This window comes from Cydia pomonella, chromosome 24, assembly GCF_033807575.1.
Source record: "Cydia pomonella isolate Wapato2018A chromosome 24, ilCydPomo1, whole genome shotgun sequence".
NCBI lineage: Eukaryota > Metazoa > Arthropoda > Insecta > Lepidoptera > Tortricidae > Cydia > Cydia pomonella.
Genome location: NC_084726.1, coordinates 13,020,004 through 13,033,735, shown reverse-complemented (window position 1 = coordinate 13,033,735; position 13,732 = coordinate 13,020,004). Strand labels below are relative to the sequence as shown.

The following is a 13,732-nucleotide window of genomic DNA, read 5'->3' as shown; positions in this document are numbered from 1 at the left end:
ATAATGAAATAAAGCACAAAGAGATACCTATCTAATGACCTAACTCTCATCACTGTTGGTTTTTGGACCAGGCTTCATACAATATTTCTTTGTGGTGCAATAAAGAATATTTTACGTTACTTTTTACTTTTACTAATATTTCTAATATTTCTGACAAACCGAGGAAGGTACATACACTGCTTTATCTACACAAATATTCTAAGCTCTATGATGTGTTCAGGAACCTCATGTTACAACCGACATTGTGACATTTGATCGCACACTCAACAAAGCGTCATCTCAGCTAATACTGGAAATGAGATCAAATCAAATCAAATTCCTACATACATAGTACATACTACATAGCTGTACATAGGCAAAAATTCAAACTAAGCGCTAAAGTAGTACTACTATAAACAAAGATAACTAAAAATAGCCATTTCCAGCTCCATTATAATTACTACATATTTAATGTGATTAATATAACGGGTCTACCCGAGGTACTAGCCGTGGTCATGGAAGATTGACGCCCCAGAAACATGTCAAGCGAGATATTGGTAAATAAGTTTTTGGCAATAATTTCATTTTTGGGACCAAGGTTCTATCGCTGACTGCTCTCTTTCCACAGGCAAATAATACTCATCGAGACAATTCTAACAACCTAAAAAACAATTAGGTTGCGTTGCGTTATTTTATCACTGAGTTCCTATAGCCACCTGTCTCCATCATCAAATCAACTCGATGGTATGGTATTGCGTTGTCACCCGACTTACATTTGTATGCAAATTTTCAGCTTCTTCGGAAACCGGGAAGTGGGTCAAATTTATCTTGCAAGATTTGACCCGTACAAACATACATAGTTACATTGCAAGTTAAATAAAAGCTTATAAAAATATTAATCTATCCGATATTAGTTTATATAAATGTTCGGGGTAGACGTACGGCCCGATTTGAAGAATGAGATATGATAACGATAAGTTCTGGTTTAGATAAGTCCTCATTTAGATATCGTTTGTATGTCGTATAATTGACAGAAGCAGCTCGATTCGGGCAACCAATGTCACTTTGACGTTAGAAATATCGTAGAGAGATCTTATTGGGAGCACAGCGGAATCGAAATAAACATCAATTATGACATGTTTAGTTATCGACTTTTAAAGATCTTTCCAAGATCTTAAACGTGTCTTAATCATTCTTCGAATCGGTAAACAAAAACGGGTAATTTCAATTTAATGCCGGTGAATTAATGACATTAAATATATGTACAAAACGCGATAGATTAAAGCGTTTGATTATTCTCGTATTAGCCAAAAGACAGACTCCATTAGACACACGCCAAATATACCTACCAAATTAAATACTGGGAATACATAGTCTAAAAATTCATAAAACCTAAATTAATCTTTTTAAAAGTCAGTCCAACTCGTCTCACAAACGGCAATAATAAATCAAGATTATATTAAAAGAAAGCCAAAACCTTTCGCCAAGTTAAATCTAAACTCCAAACCTCCGGTAAAATTCACCTTAAAGTTGCTGATTCGAGGAAATTCTTTGAAACAATATTAAGGGAGTCGGGGAAATATAAAATCGGACGATGTGACGTTTCATTTGGAGACATTATTGAATTTGACTTATTGGAAGACGGCGGACAGCGGCGGGGTGGAGTTGATTTAGTTCGTTTAAGTTCGCGGTTTGAAAACGAGGTGTTTTATAAATAAAACCAACGAAGCGCGCAAAATTGTAAAGGTACCATTATGATTTTAACCGCACCAGCATTACTGCATCAGTATTGCAGCGCGACATTACTGCCGACTGCACTGCTACTGCAAATTTCAAAAATTTGAGGTATATAGTATTACAGTCGACTGCATTGCTATAGGAAACGTAAAAAGGTTATTTTATCAAGAAATTAAAAAATATTATTATTTATAGTGTGTATGTACGTATGTTTGTATTGTTGTAATATATATGTAGTTTATAAGTATATTCGATTGCCTCATGGTTGACTGGTAGAGAATGCTATTTGGCATTAAGTCTGCCATTTGTACATTGTTGTATATATCTTGTGCAATAAAGTTAAAATAAAAAAATAAAAAAGCCATTTCCAGCACTACCTAATGCTGCCGATCGTATTGCAAAATTATTGCCGCAAATGCCAAAACCGTGGTTTCTGTGCGGATTTTTTATATTTGCAACCAGCAATGCAGTCGGCAGCAATGTAACCCTATAATACTGCAACAGTAATGCTGGTTTATTCAGAATCCGAAACGGTACCTAAAACCTCTCCCTCGAGAAAATCGTTCTTGCCTTGGACCACATATCCATATCCGACAACATTTCCATCCTCACCATTTAGATGGTTGGCAGTCCTCAACTGTGCGTTTCTCCAGGAACTTTCTGCCTCGCACAGCTAAACTGTGGAATGAACTGTCGCCTGCGGTATTTCCGGATCGATACGACCTTCAAACCTCCAAGAAAAGAGCGTACTCCCATCTTAAAGGCGGGCAACGCACTTGCAACCCCTCTGGTGTTGCAGGTGTCCATGGGCGGCGGTAATCGCTTACCATCAGGTGATCCGTCTGCTCGTTTGCCTCCTCTACTATAAAAAAAATCCACTAAATATTGTTGAAACGAATTTCCAATTTATTGAATTAGTTAATCAAAATAGTTTTAAATGTAAATTCGACTCTAATGCTTCGCTGTCCACCAGCAGGTGCTGGAATCACGCCAGTCTGGACGCTAGCGGGAATATTAAAAATAAACACGGACCTAGCCGAGTCTAGTGTTGGCAGTAACTCGAGTCTTTTCAGTCTAAATATTAAGAACTCGACCCCTAAACTGAAATTTCATATACAAAAGAAAATATGCCCAAGGTGCCTAGCCAATGTGACAATCGCTTACAATACGATAATTAAACGCTTTATGTCTCTCTATCACTTTTCTATATTAGAGCGACAGTGACATTTGCGTTTCCTTCGCTACGGAGCATAAACGGTTGGCACGTTGGCTAAGCATCCAGAGCTGAAATCGACTCAGCGTCTTCTGTAATCACGGCAGATGTCCGAAACCGCTCGGCCACCCGGATCACGGCGGAATGGGTCGAATCTTCTTAAGTATATACAATTACTTAAGGGCGTACAGTGCCCTATTATCCTAATGGGCCTCGACTAGTTTTTATGAAACGCAGGGCTTAAAAAAACGTCCAAGGCTCTTAAATCCCGAGTGGAGTCCTTCAACTTAAAAAGACTCGAACCTCTGAATTCCGTCAACAATTGTTTTTATGTATATATTCAAATTAACAACTTACTTAATAAACATTTATATTCTTGCCAAACTGCTACGTTTGATGGCGAGATGCGTTCAGTTTTTATACAACTTAACCTATTAAACTAATTTTATATCATAAACTAACAGTTTCATGGGCCAAACATATATATGTATATAAACTAAGATTCAATCAATGCAAATGGCAAATAATGTAAAAACAAATATGACAGTATTTGTTATCATTTGACACTAAACCTAAAAAATGTACGCAGGTAATTTTCACTGAAATATTAATAATTAATATAAATATATTTAAAATAAACATTGATATACCTAAGTAAATCTGACTAACGGCACAAATAATTGGCACTATTATATGATTTGTGTACCTAACCCATGAATTTCACATAAAGAAATAGTTTAAGATTTTTTGCAAAAAATATCTCGACTTCTCTTAAAAAGCATTTAAATGTTTACATCTTCACATCGGGTCTGCTCGGTCTCTACTCTAGGACGTTATTACACATATTGACTACGTTCCACAGTAAGCTCAATAAGGCTTGTGTTGTGGGTACTTAGATAACGATAAATACATATACATAGAAAACACCCATGACTTAGGACCAAATATTCGTGCTCATCACATAAATAAATGCCCTTACCAGGATTTGAACCCGGGACAAGCATTAGGGACATTCATAGACATGGTCCGGACCACTGTCCACTAGGCCGGACTGGTCGTCTAAAGCATGTTGCATGTTGAAAAGAACCCGAGTTACGACTTAAATTTACAAGTCTCAAAACCACAATCGAGTCTTAAAGCAGAGGACTTAAAAGACTCGAAAAGACTTGAGGTTTCCAACACTAGCAGGGTCCGAACATTGGCTTAAGGTATTACGGGATATTTGAACTTTTGGTCCATAAAGGACAGGATATGCAGTTTTTGCACTACAGTTTAACAAACTGTCGCGAGGGTTTTGGGCCCGGGTACGTCCTTAAACTACGTCCACAAGAGAGGTATGGGCATTGTGAATATCATGTCGCTTTGTGTGGTAGGGCATAGCCAGTGGATATCATTCCAGCAGCAGAGCCCAACTGGGGAAGTACCAGCCACCACCACCTTATAGAAAACAGCAGCCAAATAAAACTAGACCCTACTCATAGTGTTGTGTTCCTGCCGGTGATGAAGGTTGCCAGAGCTCAACGAGGGGGGGTCCTCTGGAGTTGCAGGCATACATAGGCTACGGAGACTGCTTACCATCAGGCGGGCCGTATGCTTGTTTGCCACCGACGTAGTATAAAAAAAAACAATAAAAAGGGTCACTCTTAAAATCCTGGTCCCGACCGTTGACCGAGCGTTAGCGAAGTTCGCCGATAAAGCTGGGGCAAAAATGCTTCCCTATGTCCGGATATTCTCCTCTACAGGTCGCAATTCTTAACCGATTCTCGTGAAATTTTGTGAGCAGGTTTGATAATATTTTTTTTGTCAGTTCAGATTTTGGACATGTAACAAAATGGCGAATCCATAATATTTATTTAGCTTTAAGTTGGACTCGCGTGATTTACAGGTCACAGATCATACATTTCTATGACAGGTATACTGTAAAAAAAACTTTCAAAAAAACTTAAAAAACTCAAATACCTTACAAAAAACCGTTTTTTGTGTAATAATTAATTAATTTTATGTAATAGAAACGTCACAAAGACGATGTAAATTGACTTGAAAGTCTATTTGTCTATCAATTAATAGATATTTCATGTTACAACTATACTTTATAATCATAAAAGAAATGTAAATATTTCTATAATAAAACAGACAGACGGACATGGCGAAACTATAAGGGTTCCTAGTTGACTACAGAACCCTAGCATTCATATTTAGTGTATAAATTAAACATGAAATGTAAATTACAGTCGCAGTCACAGTCGCGTGTTTATATATTTTGTACTACATTTTTGTCTACTGAGATACATACCAATTTTCATTAATTATTCAGGTTTTATATTAAAAAAGTATTATATTTGATAATTCGTAGAAAAAGTATTGTATACAATAATGATAAAATCAAGCTTTTCAATTTCGTACCTTACTTAGGCAACTCAGCAAGTTTCGTTTCCCAAATACGGTACTCGACTGAAAAGCTCTCTATTATTACGATTATATAGTATAAAATACTATTTTTTTACTTATATACATAGAAAACATCCATAACCCAGGAACAAATATTTGTGATAAACACTCAAAAAAATGTCTCTGTTTTATTTAATGGTTGACTGGAAGAGAATGCCTTTTGGCATGAAGTTAGCCATTTGTACATTTTTTATGTGTGCAATAATGTTTAAATTAATAAATACCAGAGAGCCTACCGCGAACCACGTTCGACGTGTTGCCTCTCTGTCACACTTACGTACGAATTTACAAGTGCGACAGAGAGGCAACACGTCGAACGTGGTTCGCGGTAGGCCCTCAGGATTCGAACCTGGGATATTTCCTGCTTCATATGTAAGGTCCTAGGGTCACTACCGAGGCCGTCAAAAGGTAAACTGAACGCCAAATGGTGGTAAATGAAAACTTCTGTTCGGTAATAATGTTAAACATCTAAGCTACCGAAGCGTATCCAATACCGGTGAAAATTTGTAAAAAAAAATATATGATTGCAAACTCAGCTCAGTAATAAATTAATTTGTAACTCTCAAGTATTTAAAGATAACCTTATATAAAAGTACGCTTTATAATTCATAATTAATGGATATTTTCGTGGACCGCCCGCCCTAATTTCTAATTAAGGAGTAAATGAAATTACCGACGGTCGGTAAATAATGGACACTTCATTAAAGGTACCTTGCGAGGGATGAGTATTATATATGGTGATAACAAATTAGGTACCGATATTTTAAGAGATGGTCGTTTATATTAAAACAATAAACTTTTTTTAATACTACTAATTCGTTGGCAAACAAGCATATGGCCAGCCTGCTGGTAAGCAGTCTCCGTAGCCTATGTACGCCTGCAACTCCAGAGGAGTTACATGCGCGTTGCCGACCCAAAACTCGTATAAATACTATATACGATGTATAAATACTTAAATACATAGAAACCCATGACTCAAATAGAAATTATAAAAACTTATCATATTTTTTTTTTCATTTTATTTACCGATTTAAAAAAACTTTCATTTACCGAACAAAAATTATAATCTAAAAATAATAACCATGTGCATATAACTGACAAAATGTACACTGACATGTCAACAATTATTTATCATTAATTATGTCATTATTAACGTATCACTTGGTTTATCAACGTGAAATGGCCAGTTAAGTGTTAGGTAAAAGAGGTTCTAGAATCTGAACCCCTAGTGTAAATTTATTCGATAGCGTAACGTGACGTACGCGTTTGCGTTAAGTCTCATTTTGTATGGGATTTAGAAACAGCGCGCCAAGCGGGACGTTTTGGAAACTCAAAATCCCATACAAAATGAAACTTGACGCAAACGCGTTCGTCACGTTAAAATATCGAATAAATTTACACTAGGGGTTATGTTCGCTGAATCGCATTTCCATATAAAAAAATCACCAAATTCCTCTCTGGATGTTCATATTATAGAAATATGTTTTTTTACTACTTACTCTTACAATATTGAAAAAAATCGAAAAAAACGTCAAATGATGGTTAATATACAATAAATTGTGTTAAAATATTTTCCATAGTTACTTTTTTTTCAATACCACGACGGTGGCAAACTAGCATACGACCCGCCTGATGGTAAGCAGTCACCGTAGCCTATGGACGCCTACAACTCCAGAGGTGTTACTTACGCGTTGCCGACCTTTTTAAGATCTGTACACTCCTTTTTTGAAGAACCTCATACTGGAAACCTGTGTCACCATCATAAATAAATAAATAAAAATAAATAAATATTATAGGACATTATTACACAAATTGACTAAGTCCCACAGTAAGCTCAAGAAGGCTTGTGTTGTGGGTACTCAGACAACGATATATATAATATATAAATATTTATAAATACTTAAATACATAGAAAACACCCATGACTCAGGAACAAATATCCATGCGCATCACACGAATAAATAAAATAATAATAATAATAATAAATAAATAAAAATTATTTATTCTCAGACAATTAATATAGTCCATATTTGTTAGTATCAACTTACAACCTATGTTATGTTACCTTCCGCACAATAAATTACAGAAATTAAATTAGGTAACTTTAGATTGCTGGTTATCTTGGCCGATTTACCGAACTGCACGTTTGTGAACATGCAATTCGATAAATCGTCCCAAAATACCGGAATCTAACCGCTCGGCTATCATTTTCAGGATCCCGTTGGTGCTCCCGCGTATACGGTGTACCACTGATGCATTCTTTTTTCGCATAATAGCATAAAAATCATCTACATGTGCGTCCGCAAACATGCCAGAAGCCCATAAATGCCCTTACCAGGATTTGAACCCGGGACCATCAACTTCGTAGGCAGGGTCACTACCCACTAGGCCAAACCGGTCGTCAAAATATCATATTAACTGTTTGAAAACAATCATATTTTAAAAAACTAGGTAAGTACATAGCACAGCGAAATTTAAAAAAAATTGATATAAGAGAATTACTGTAAATGTTTCGATTGAAATACAATTTAATGTTTCCTTTGCAACTCTCAGTGAACGGCCTAAGCCGCTTGTCTGCCGTATTCATAGTATCGGACAATATTGGAACTATTTAAAAAGAAAACTTAGCACTGAAGTGTTCCGTTAATATTGAATTATGTTTACATTTCATTTACGATTCAGCGGAGCGTTGGGTGGAACATGTTGCCAGGCAGAGTGATGGCGGGTGGTCCAAAATTTTCTAATGAAAGAAGCATCTGGCATCCTAGCTCGTTAGGTGGCAGATATTCGGATCGCAGGGCTCTTCTGAATGAGATTATACTTCGTGAAAGAAGAATATTTAAATGATAAACGATAGTTTAAATTCTTTGCGTGACGCACATATGGAATTGACATATGGAACGAAGTATAGCATCACCTGTGCACGCGCTCCTTCTTCCTGCCGAGCGCGGCGGCTGACGCGCCCAGCTCCAGCTTACGCTTGTTGTCGGGAACGAAGTATAGTATATAGTATAGCATCACCTGTGCACGCGCTCCTTCTTCCTGCCGAGCGCGGCGGCCGACGCGCCCAGCTCCAGCTTACGCTTGTTGTCGGGAACGAAGTATAGTATAGCATCACCTGTGCACTAAGTATAGTATAGCATCACCTGTGGACGCGCTCCTTCTTCCTGCCGAGCGCGGCGGCCGACGCAGCCAGCTCCAGCTTACGCTTGTTGTCGGGAACGAAGTATAGTATAGCATCACCTGTGCACTAAGTATAGTATAGCATCACCTGTGGACGCGCTTCTTCTTCCTGCCGAGCGCGGCGGCCGACGCGGCCAGCTCCAGCTTACGCTTGTTGTCGGGAACGAAGTATAGTATAGCATCACCTGTGCACTAAGTATAGTATAGCATCACCTGTGGACGTGCTTCTTCTTCCTGCCGAGCGCGGCGGCCGACGCGGCCAGCTCCAGCTTACGCTTGTTGTCGGGAACGAAGTATAGTATTGCATCACCTGTGCACTAAGTATAGTATAGCATCACCTGTGGACGCGCTCCTTCTTCCTGCCGAGCGCGGCGGCCGACGCGGCCAGCTCCAGCTTACGCTTGTTGTCGGGAACGAAGTATAGTATAGCATCATTTGTGCACTAAGTATAGTATAGCATCACCTGTGCACGCGCTCCTTCTTCCTGCCGAGCGCGGCGGCCGACGCGGCCAGCTCTAGCTTGCGCTTATTCTCGGCCACGATGGTGCGCGTCGGCGACGGCTTGATCGCGTCTTCACTGCCCTCTGAAACCGTCACGCAAAGATATCTTAATACAGTTTTCAATCTAAATTCTTAGGTAATATAGGATTTTGAAAGACTTGTTTGTGACCCAAGAGATAACTATCCTGTATGTTATATGATACAGGAGGCAAACGAGCAGACGGATCACCTGATGGTAAGCGATTACCGCCGCCCATGGACACCTGCAACGCCAGAGGGGTTGCAAGTGCGTTGCCGGCTTTAAGATGGGAGTACGCTCTTTTCTTGAAGGTTCAGGTCATATCGGTCCGGAAATACCGCAGGCGACAGTTCATTTCACAGTTTACCTGTGCGAGGCAGGTAGTACACGAAGACAGGCCTATGCTCGGCAGTGGGCGACAGGAAGCTAAAATGATGATGATGAATTTCGATTTAAGCTTTTTATACTGACTGCAATTTTGTGCCGCATAATACACCTGGAATCATTTCTTAGCTCCAGTCAGACTTCTGTAGTTGGGACAAAATTCTTTTTGTGTCTTAATTTTTTGTCCCAAGAAAATGTGACAGAGTGGAGCTTTTTGTATGAGGTGAAATTTAGTTTAATCTACAGCTAGAAAAACATACAATAGCACTCGACGTTTTTATTAATTTGATTAAAGACAAGAATACACGCGTGACAGAGTGGTCAGAAACAAGACAGCGAAAAAAATTTTGACCCAGTTATTCTAGTTCGTTGTTTTGAAGCGATCCTGTAACACCACTGGAGTTAAAAATTCTTCAGTAAGTCGTTACAATTAGATGAAAAAAATAAATAAATTGGTACAGTCAGCATCAAAAGTAGCGGATCAAATACCGTTTCATAAGTAACTACCATTCTGTAACAGCTTAACAAAAAGTGATGTCTTTAATATAGTACAACTAAGACTGTAAAAGATTTACTTTTGAACGCGAATTTTAGAAATTAATCTATATTTGGAGATGTTATCCGGAATATCAGATACTTTTGGCGCGTTGTTTCATCCGCTACTTTTGATGCTGACTGTACAAGAGCTTTAAATAACGTCAAATCTTCTCGGGTCAGACGTGTAGGGTTAGAGCCGGTGTAGCTTTATTTGACGTTCATAACCGCATTGTAATATGCCTACTTGAATAATAAAATATCTTTATCTTCTTGTTTAACTTGTCGTCCATTTTAATGAACCCTAAAAATACCTGTAAAACTAAAGTTTCAGAACACCGGCTGAAAAAACAATCGCGAAGGGAAATATCTTTAATGCCCGCTCTGCTGTAATCGCATTAAGTTTAGTGATGTGAAACACTGTTTTTTTTCCCTATCGATAAAAAATATAAGTAATTGTATTATTAATTTATATGAATATAAACAAAAAATATAAAAATACTTACAAAACAATACAACATATATATAAACACATTATAAAAAACCTAACCTAGGGTGCTGCCGGTAGCCGAGCAGCGCCCAAGCTACCGGTGGGCAGGGCCGCAGAGAGAGGACCCGGCGTACTATGACGCCCCGTGTCCAAGATCACCGCCTTCTGCATATGTCCCGTGATCCTGCCACCTACCCAGTGTCTCTCAAGATGTTGGTCTAGACTCTTCGCTGTGAGACCGTTCGCTGAAACGACTACCGGTAGAAATGATCGTTGATTACAACATCCCACATCGCGGTTATATCTTGAGCCTATTCTAGGTACTTACTGGACTTGTCCTTCCCTATTTAGATACATTTTTATGAAGAGCGCATACATTATAGATACTCGTTTGTATTCTATCTTATTCGTCTGTTCAGTTATCCTTTTTAAGAATATTGCAATGTATTTTTTACATGGCTGCTGTATTTGTTAATATTACTATGAATTATTCACGATACTGTAAATTTTTTCTTGAGCCCTTGTCGCTTACTTGCAGAATTATTTTTATAATTTGAATTCTACATTATTAAGAAAAAATGGGGAAGAAATGTTAACACATTAGCTTTCCTGAAATGTAAAAAAATAACAAAATTGTATTTTTTTCTATCTTCATATCAAATTGAACGTATACTTGACTTTTAAAAAGTTAATATAATCTTAAAAGTTCCATAAATTATTGTGATCAATCACTAGTTTCTTGTATATCTTTCACTACAGAGTAAAAACTAAATAGGTATATTATTATAAAAAAACATAATTTTAAAAATCGACTAATTCAGCGTTTACCAAAGGCAACAAAGTTCAAGGTTACAACTAAACTACGATTAAGGCAGCAAGGTCAGAAACTCAGTGTGCGGGAATTTAGTTAATTACCCTTAAGATTTAGTTACTTCAGTGTTGATAGATTGAACAGAAACAATGCTTCACTTATAATCACTTTTTGTTTTACTATGATAATGGCAAACAAACTTGCAATTCTTATGTTAATAAAATAAAAATACAAATGTAGTACTCCTCTTAGCTTGTAAAGTAGAAAGTTTTAAAAGTTGCGCTAAAGGACGATTGTTTGGTTTAGAACTTGGAAAACTTGTTTTACTCTTTACCAGTTTCAGTATACCTCCGGCTTAATCATCTAATGTAGGAAACTTCTCACTCTTCAAAACATTAAGTACACATAATAAATCATTTCATATACTTACAAAATAAACACTACATAAATTCACTAAAGCAAAACTGTTCCCCAAAAGTTGCATTTCTAGCTGCACAAAACGTCCACCTGCCAATAAATTTAACATCCCAAACAAAATACAAACAAACTGATAACCATTTGGCTTCCTTCCAGCAAGTAAAGTGCCAAAATTTATCGATAAGCATCGCAACACTAGTGCGAAAATTCACGAAACTTTGCAAAGTGAAATTTCGAGCAATTAATTCATGGAAAAGTTGGAAAAAATCCCGTACGTTATAAACTTCTAACTCTTGGTGTCTGTTTGTTTAAAAGGTCTTAAGTAACACGAAAATTCAATGTAGATAATACCAATTTGGAAAGTAGTATTGTTACATCTGTCGTGGAATTAAAAAGTAAAAGAAATATGGCGGCTTACCGCTGTTTTCGGGATGGGGATTATTGTAACGCAGTGGGGTTTTGTAACAATGATTGTTGAAAATTCTTGAGATTTTATGAGACTTGTACAATATATTTTCCAAGCTCCTGTAGTAGTTAGATAATTAGTTTTATCTATACATCACTTTAAGACTAACAAAAAAAATAGTTTTTTATTTCCTTAAGTCATAGTTTTATATTGACAAGGAATGAATATGATTATCTACCCTCGCGCGTGACTTGATATGATACAGCATACGCTTATTTTATTTTACATAGGTACATAATAATTTATAGTAATTATATTGAATACTTTATCACTAAAAAACTTTATCGATAAATAGCGCATCACTTGACCAGCCGTTCTTTATTCTCCCGTACATATTAATTAGCTTATTTTTTTAAATGGCCGCTTGGTGGCTTATTTCGTTACAACTTATTTAAATATCGTAAATTACGCATTAATGAATACTAAGTCGACGATACGGCTTGCGTACTAATTGGTATTTAAGCGCATTTAACCGACTTCAAAAGAAGAGATCTAATGGTTGAATGGATCTTTAGAAACATTTTTTCTATCTGGTCTGGGGGATGATGCTATTTAGCTATTTGTTATGGTTTTGAAAAGATGCAACATCGAGCCCTCTCAGTGCGAAGGTTTGGCAGCACAGCGTCCTGAGTGGCGCAGGCTGATGCAGGACAAAGTGGGCGATTTCGAGGAGCAACGTAAAGTTGACCTCGACGCTAAAGGTGACGAGTTGAAAACACGCCAGCCTGCGTCCATCCACTACCACTACGTAGCTGGTGTCCTCACGTGGCCTCAATATGCACGGGAGTTCACCTCCAAGATCGGCTACGTCAGGCATCTTCGGGCGCATGAGGGCCGAGCTAATTAGGAATCGAAATGGTCGCCATGGTCGAAATCGGCCGGAAGGATCGTCATGGAACGTCTTGGTAATTGGCGTACATCTAACGTAGGAGTTTCACTTTATTTCACATGCACCAATCAGCGTCAGCTATCTTCAAGGTCATATCTGAGCTGGTAGGAAGAACTGTTAGACTCACTATTCCATTTGTGCCCAAAAATCTCCTGCAACCGCGAAAAGTCACAAGCTTTTAGCCGTCCCAATTACACGCACTGTAGCACATAAAATTTCGCCAGCTATGCGGGCTCTAAGGCTGCCGAACTCCCTTCTGTCATGGGCACCAGATTGTGATATGTTTGCAAGTCGATGGATGGCTGTGTATAGGATGTGTCTGCGGTATTGCGAGGTGATGGACGAAAGTTGATTGTGATCTGTTTTTCCTATCGTGTAATCCTATTTTATAATCTGAATTGTACAGTGCTTTGGTTTTGACTGTAATGCTGTATATTATGTTTCAAATAAATAAATATCAAAATAAGATCAAAACCATAACAAGTTCATAAGTCTGAATCGGGCCCGGTTAAAATGTTTCAACGGCAGAATATTTCAAAATATTTTAAACTGCTATGAATTATTTACCAAGAGAGTACGGAGTGCGAGCAAAGAGTCTCTGTGTCAGTTTGGGAATGCTTTTTCATTCCTCATGCTCTGAAAGTGGGTCGTTGTTGTTCTA

General features: G+C 37.8%; 1 protein-coding gene across 17 annotated transcripts in view; it reads left to right on the top strand.

The window, feature by feature from the left end:
* The window catches only part of LOC133531155 (hemicentin-2), a 782,365-nt gene that overhangs the window by 732,325 nt on the left and 36,308 nt on the right, over positions 1-13,732 (top strand). The gene's annotated exons all lie outside the window — the stretch shown is intronic.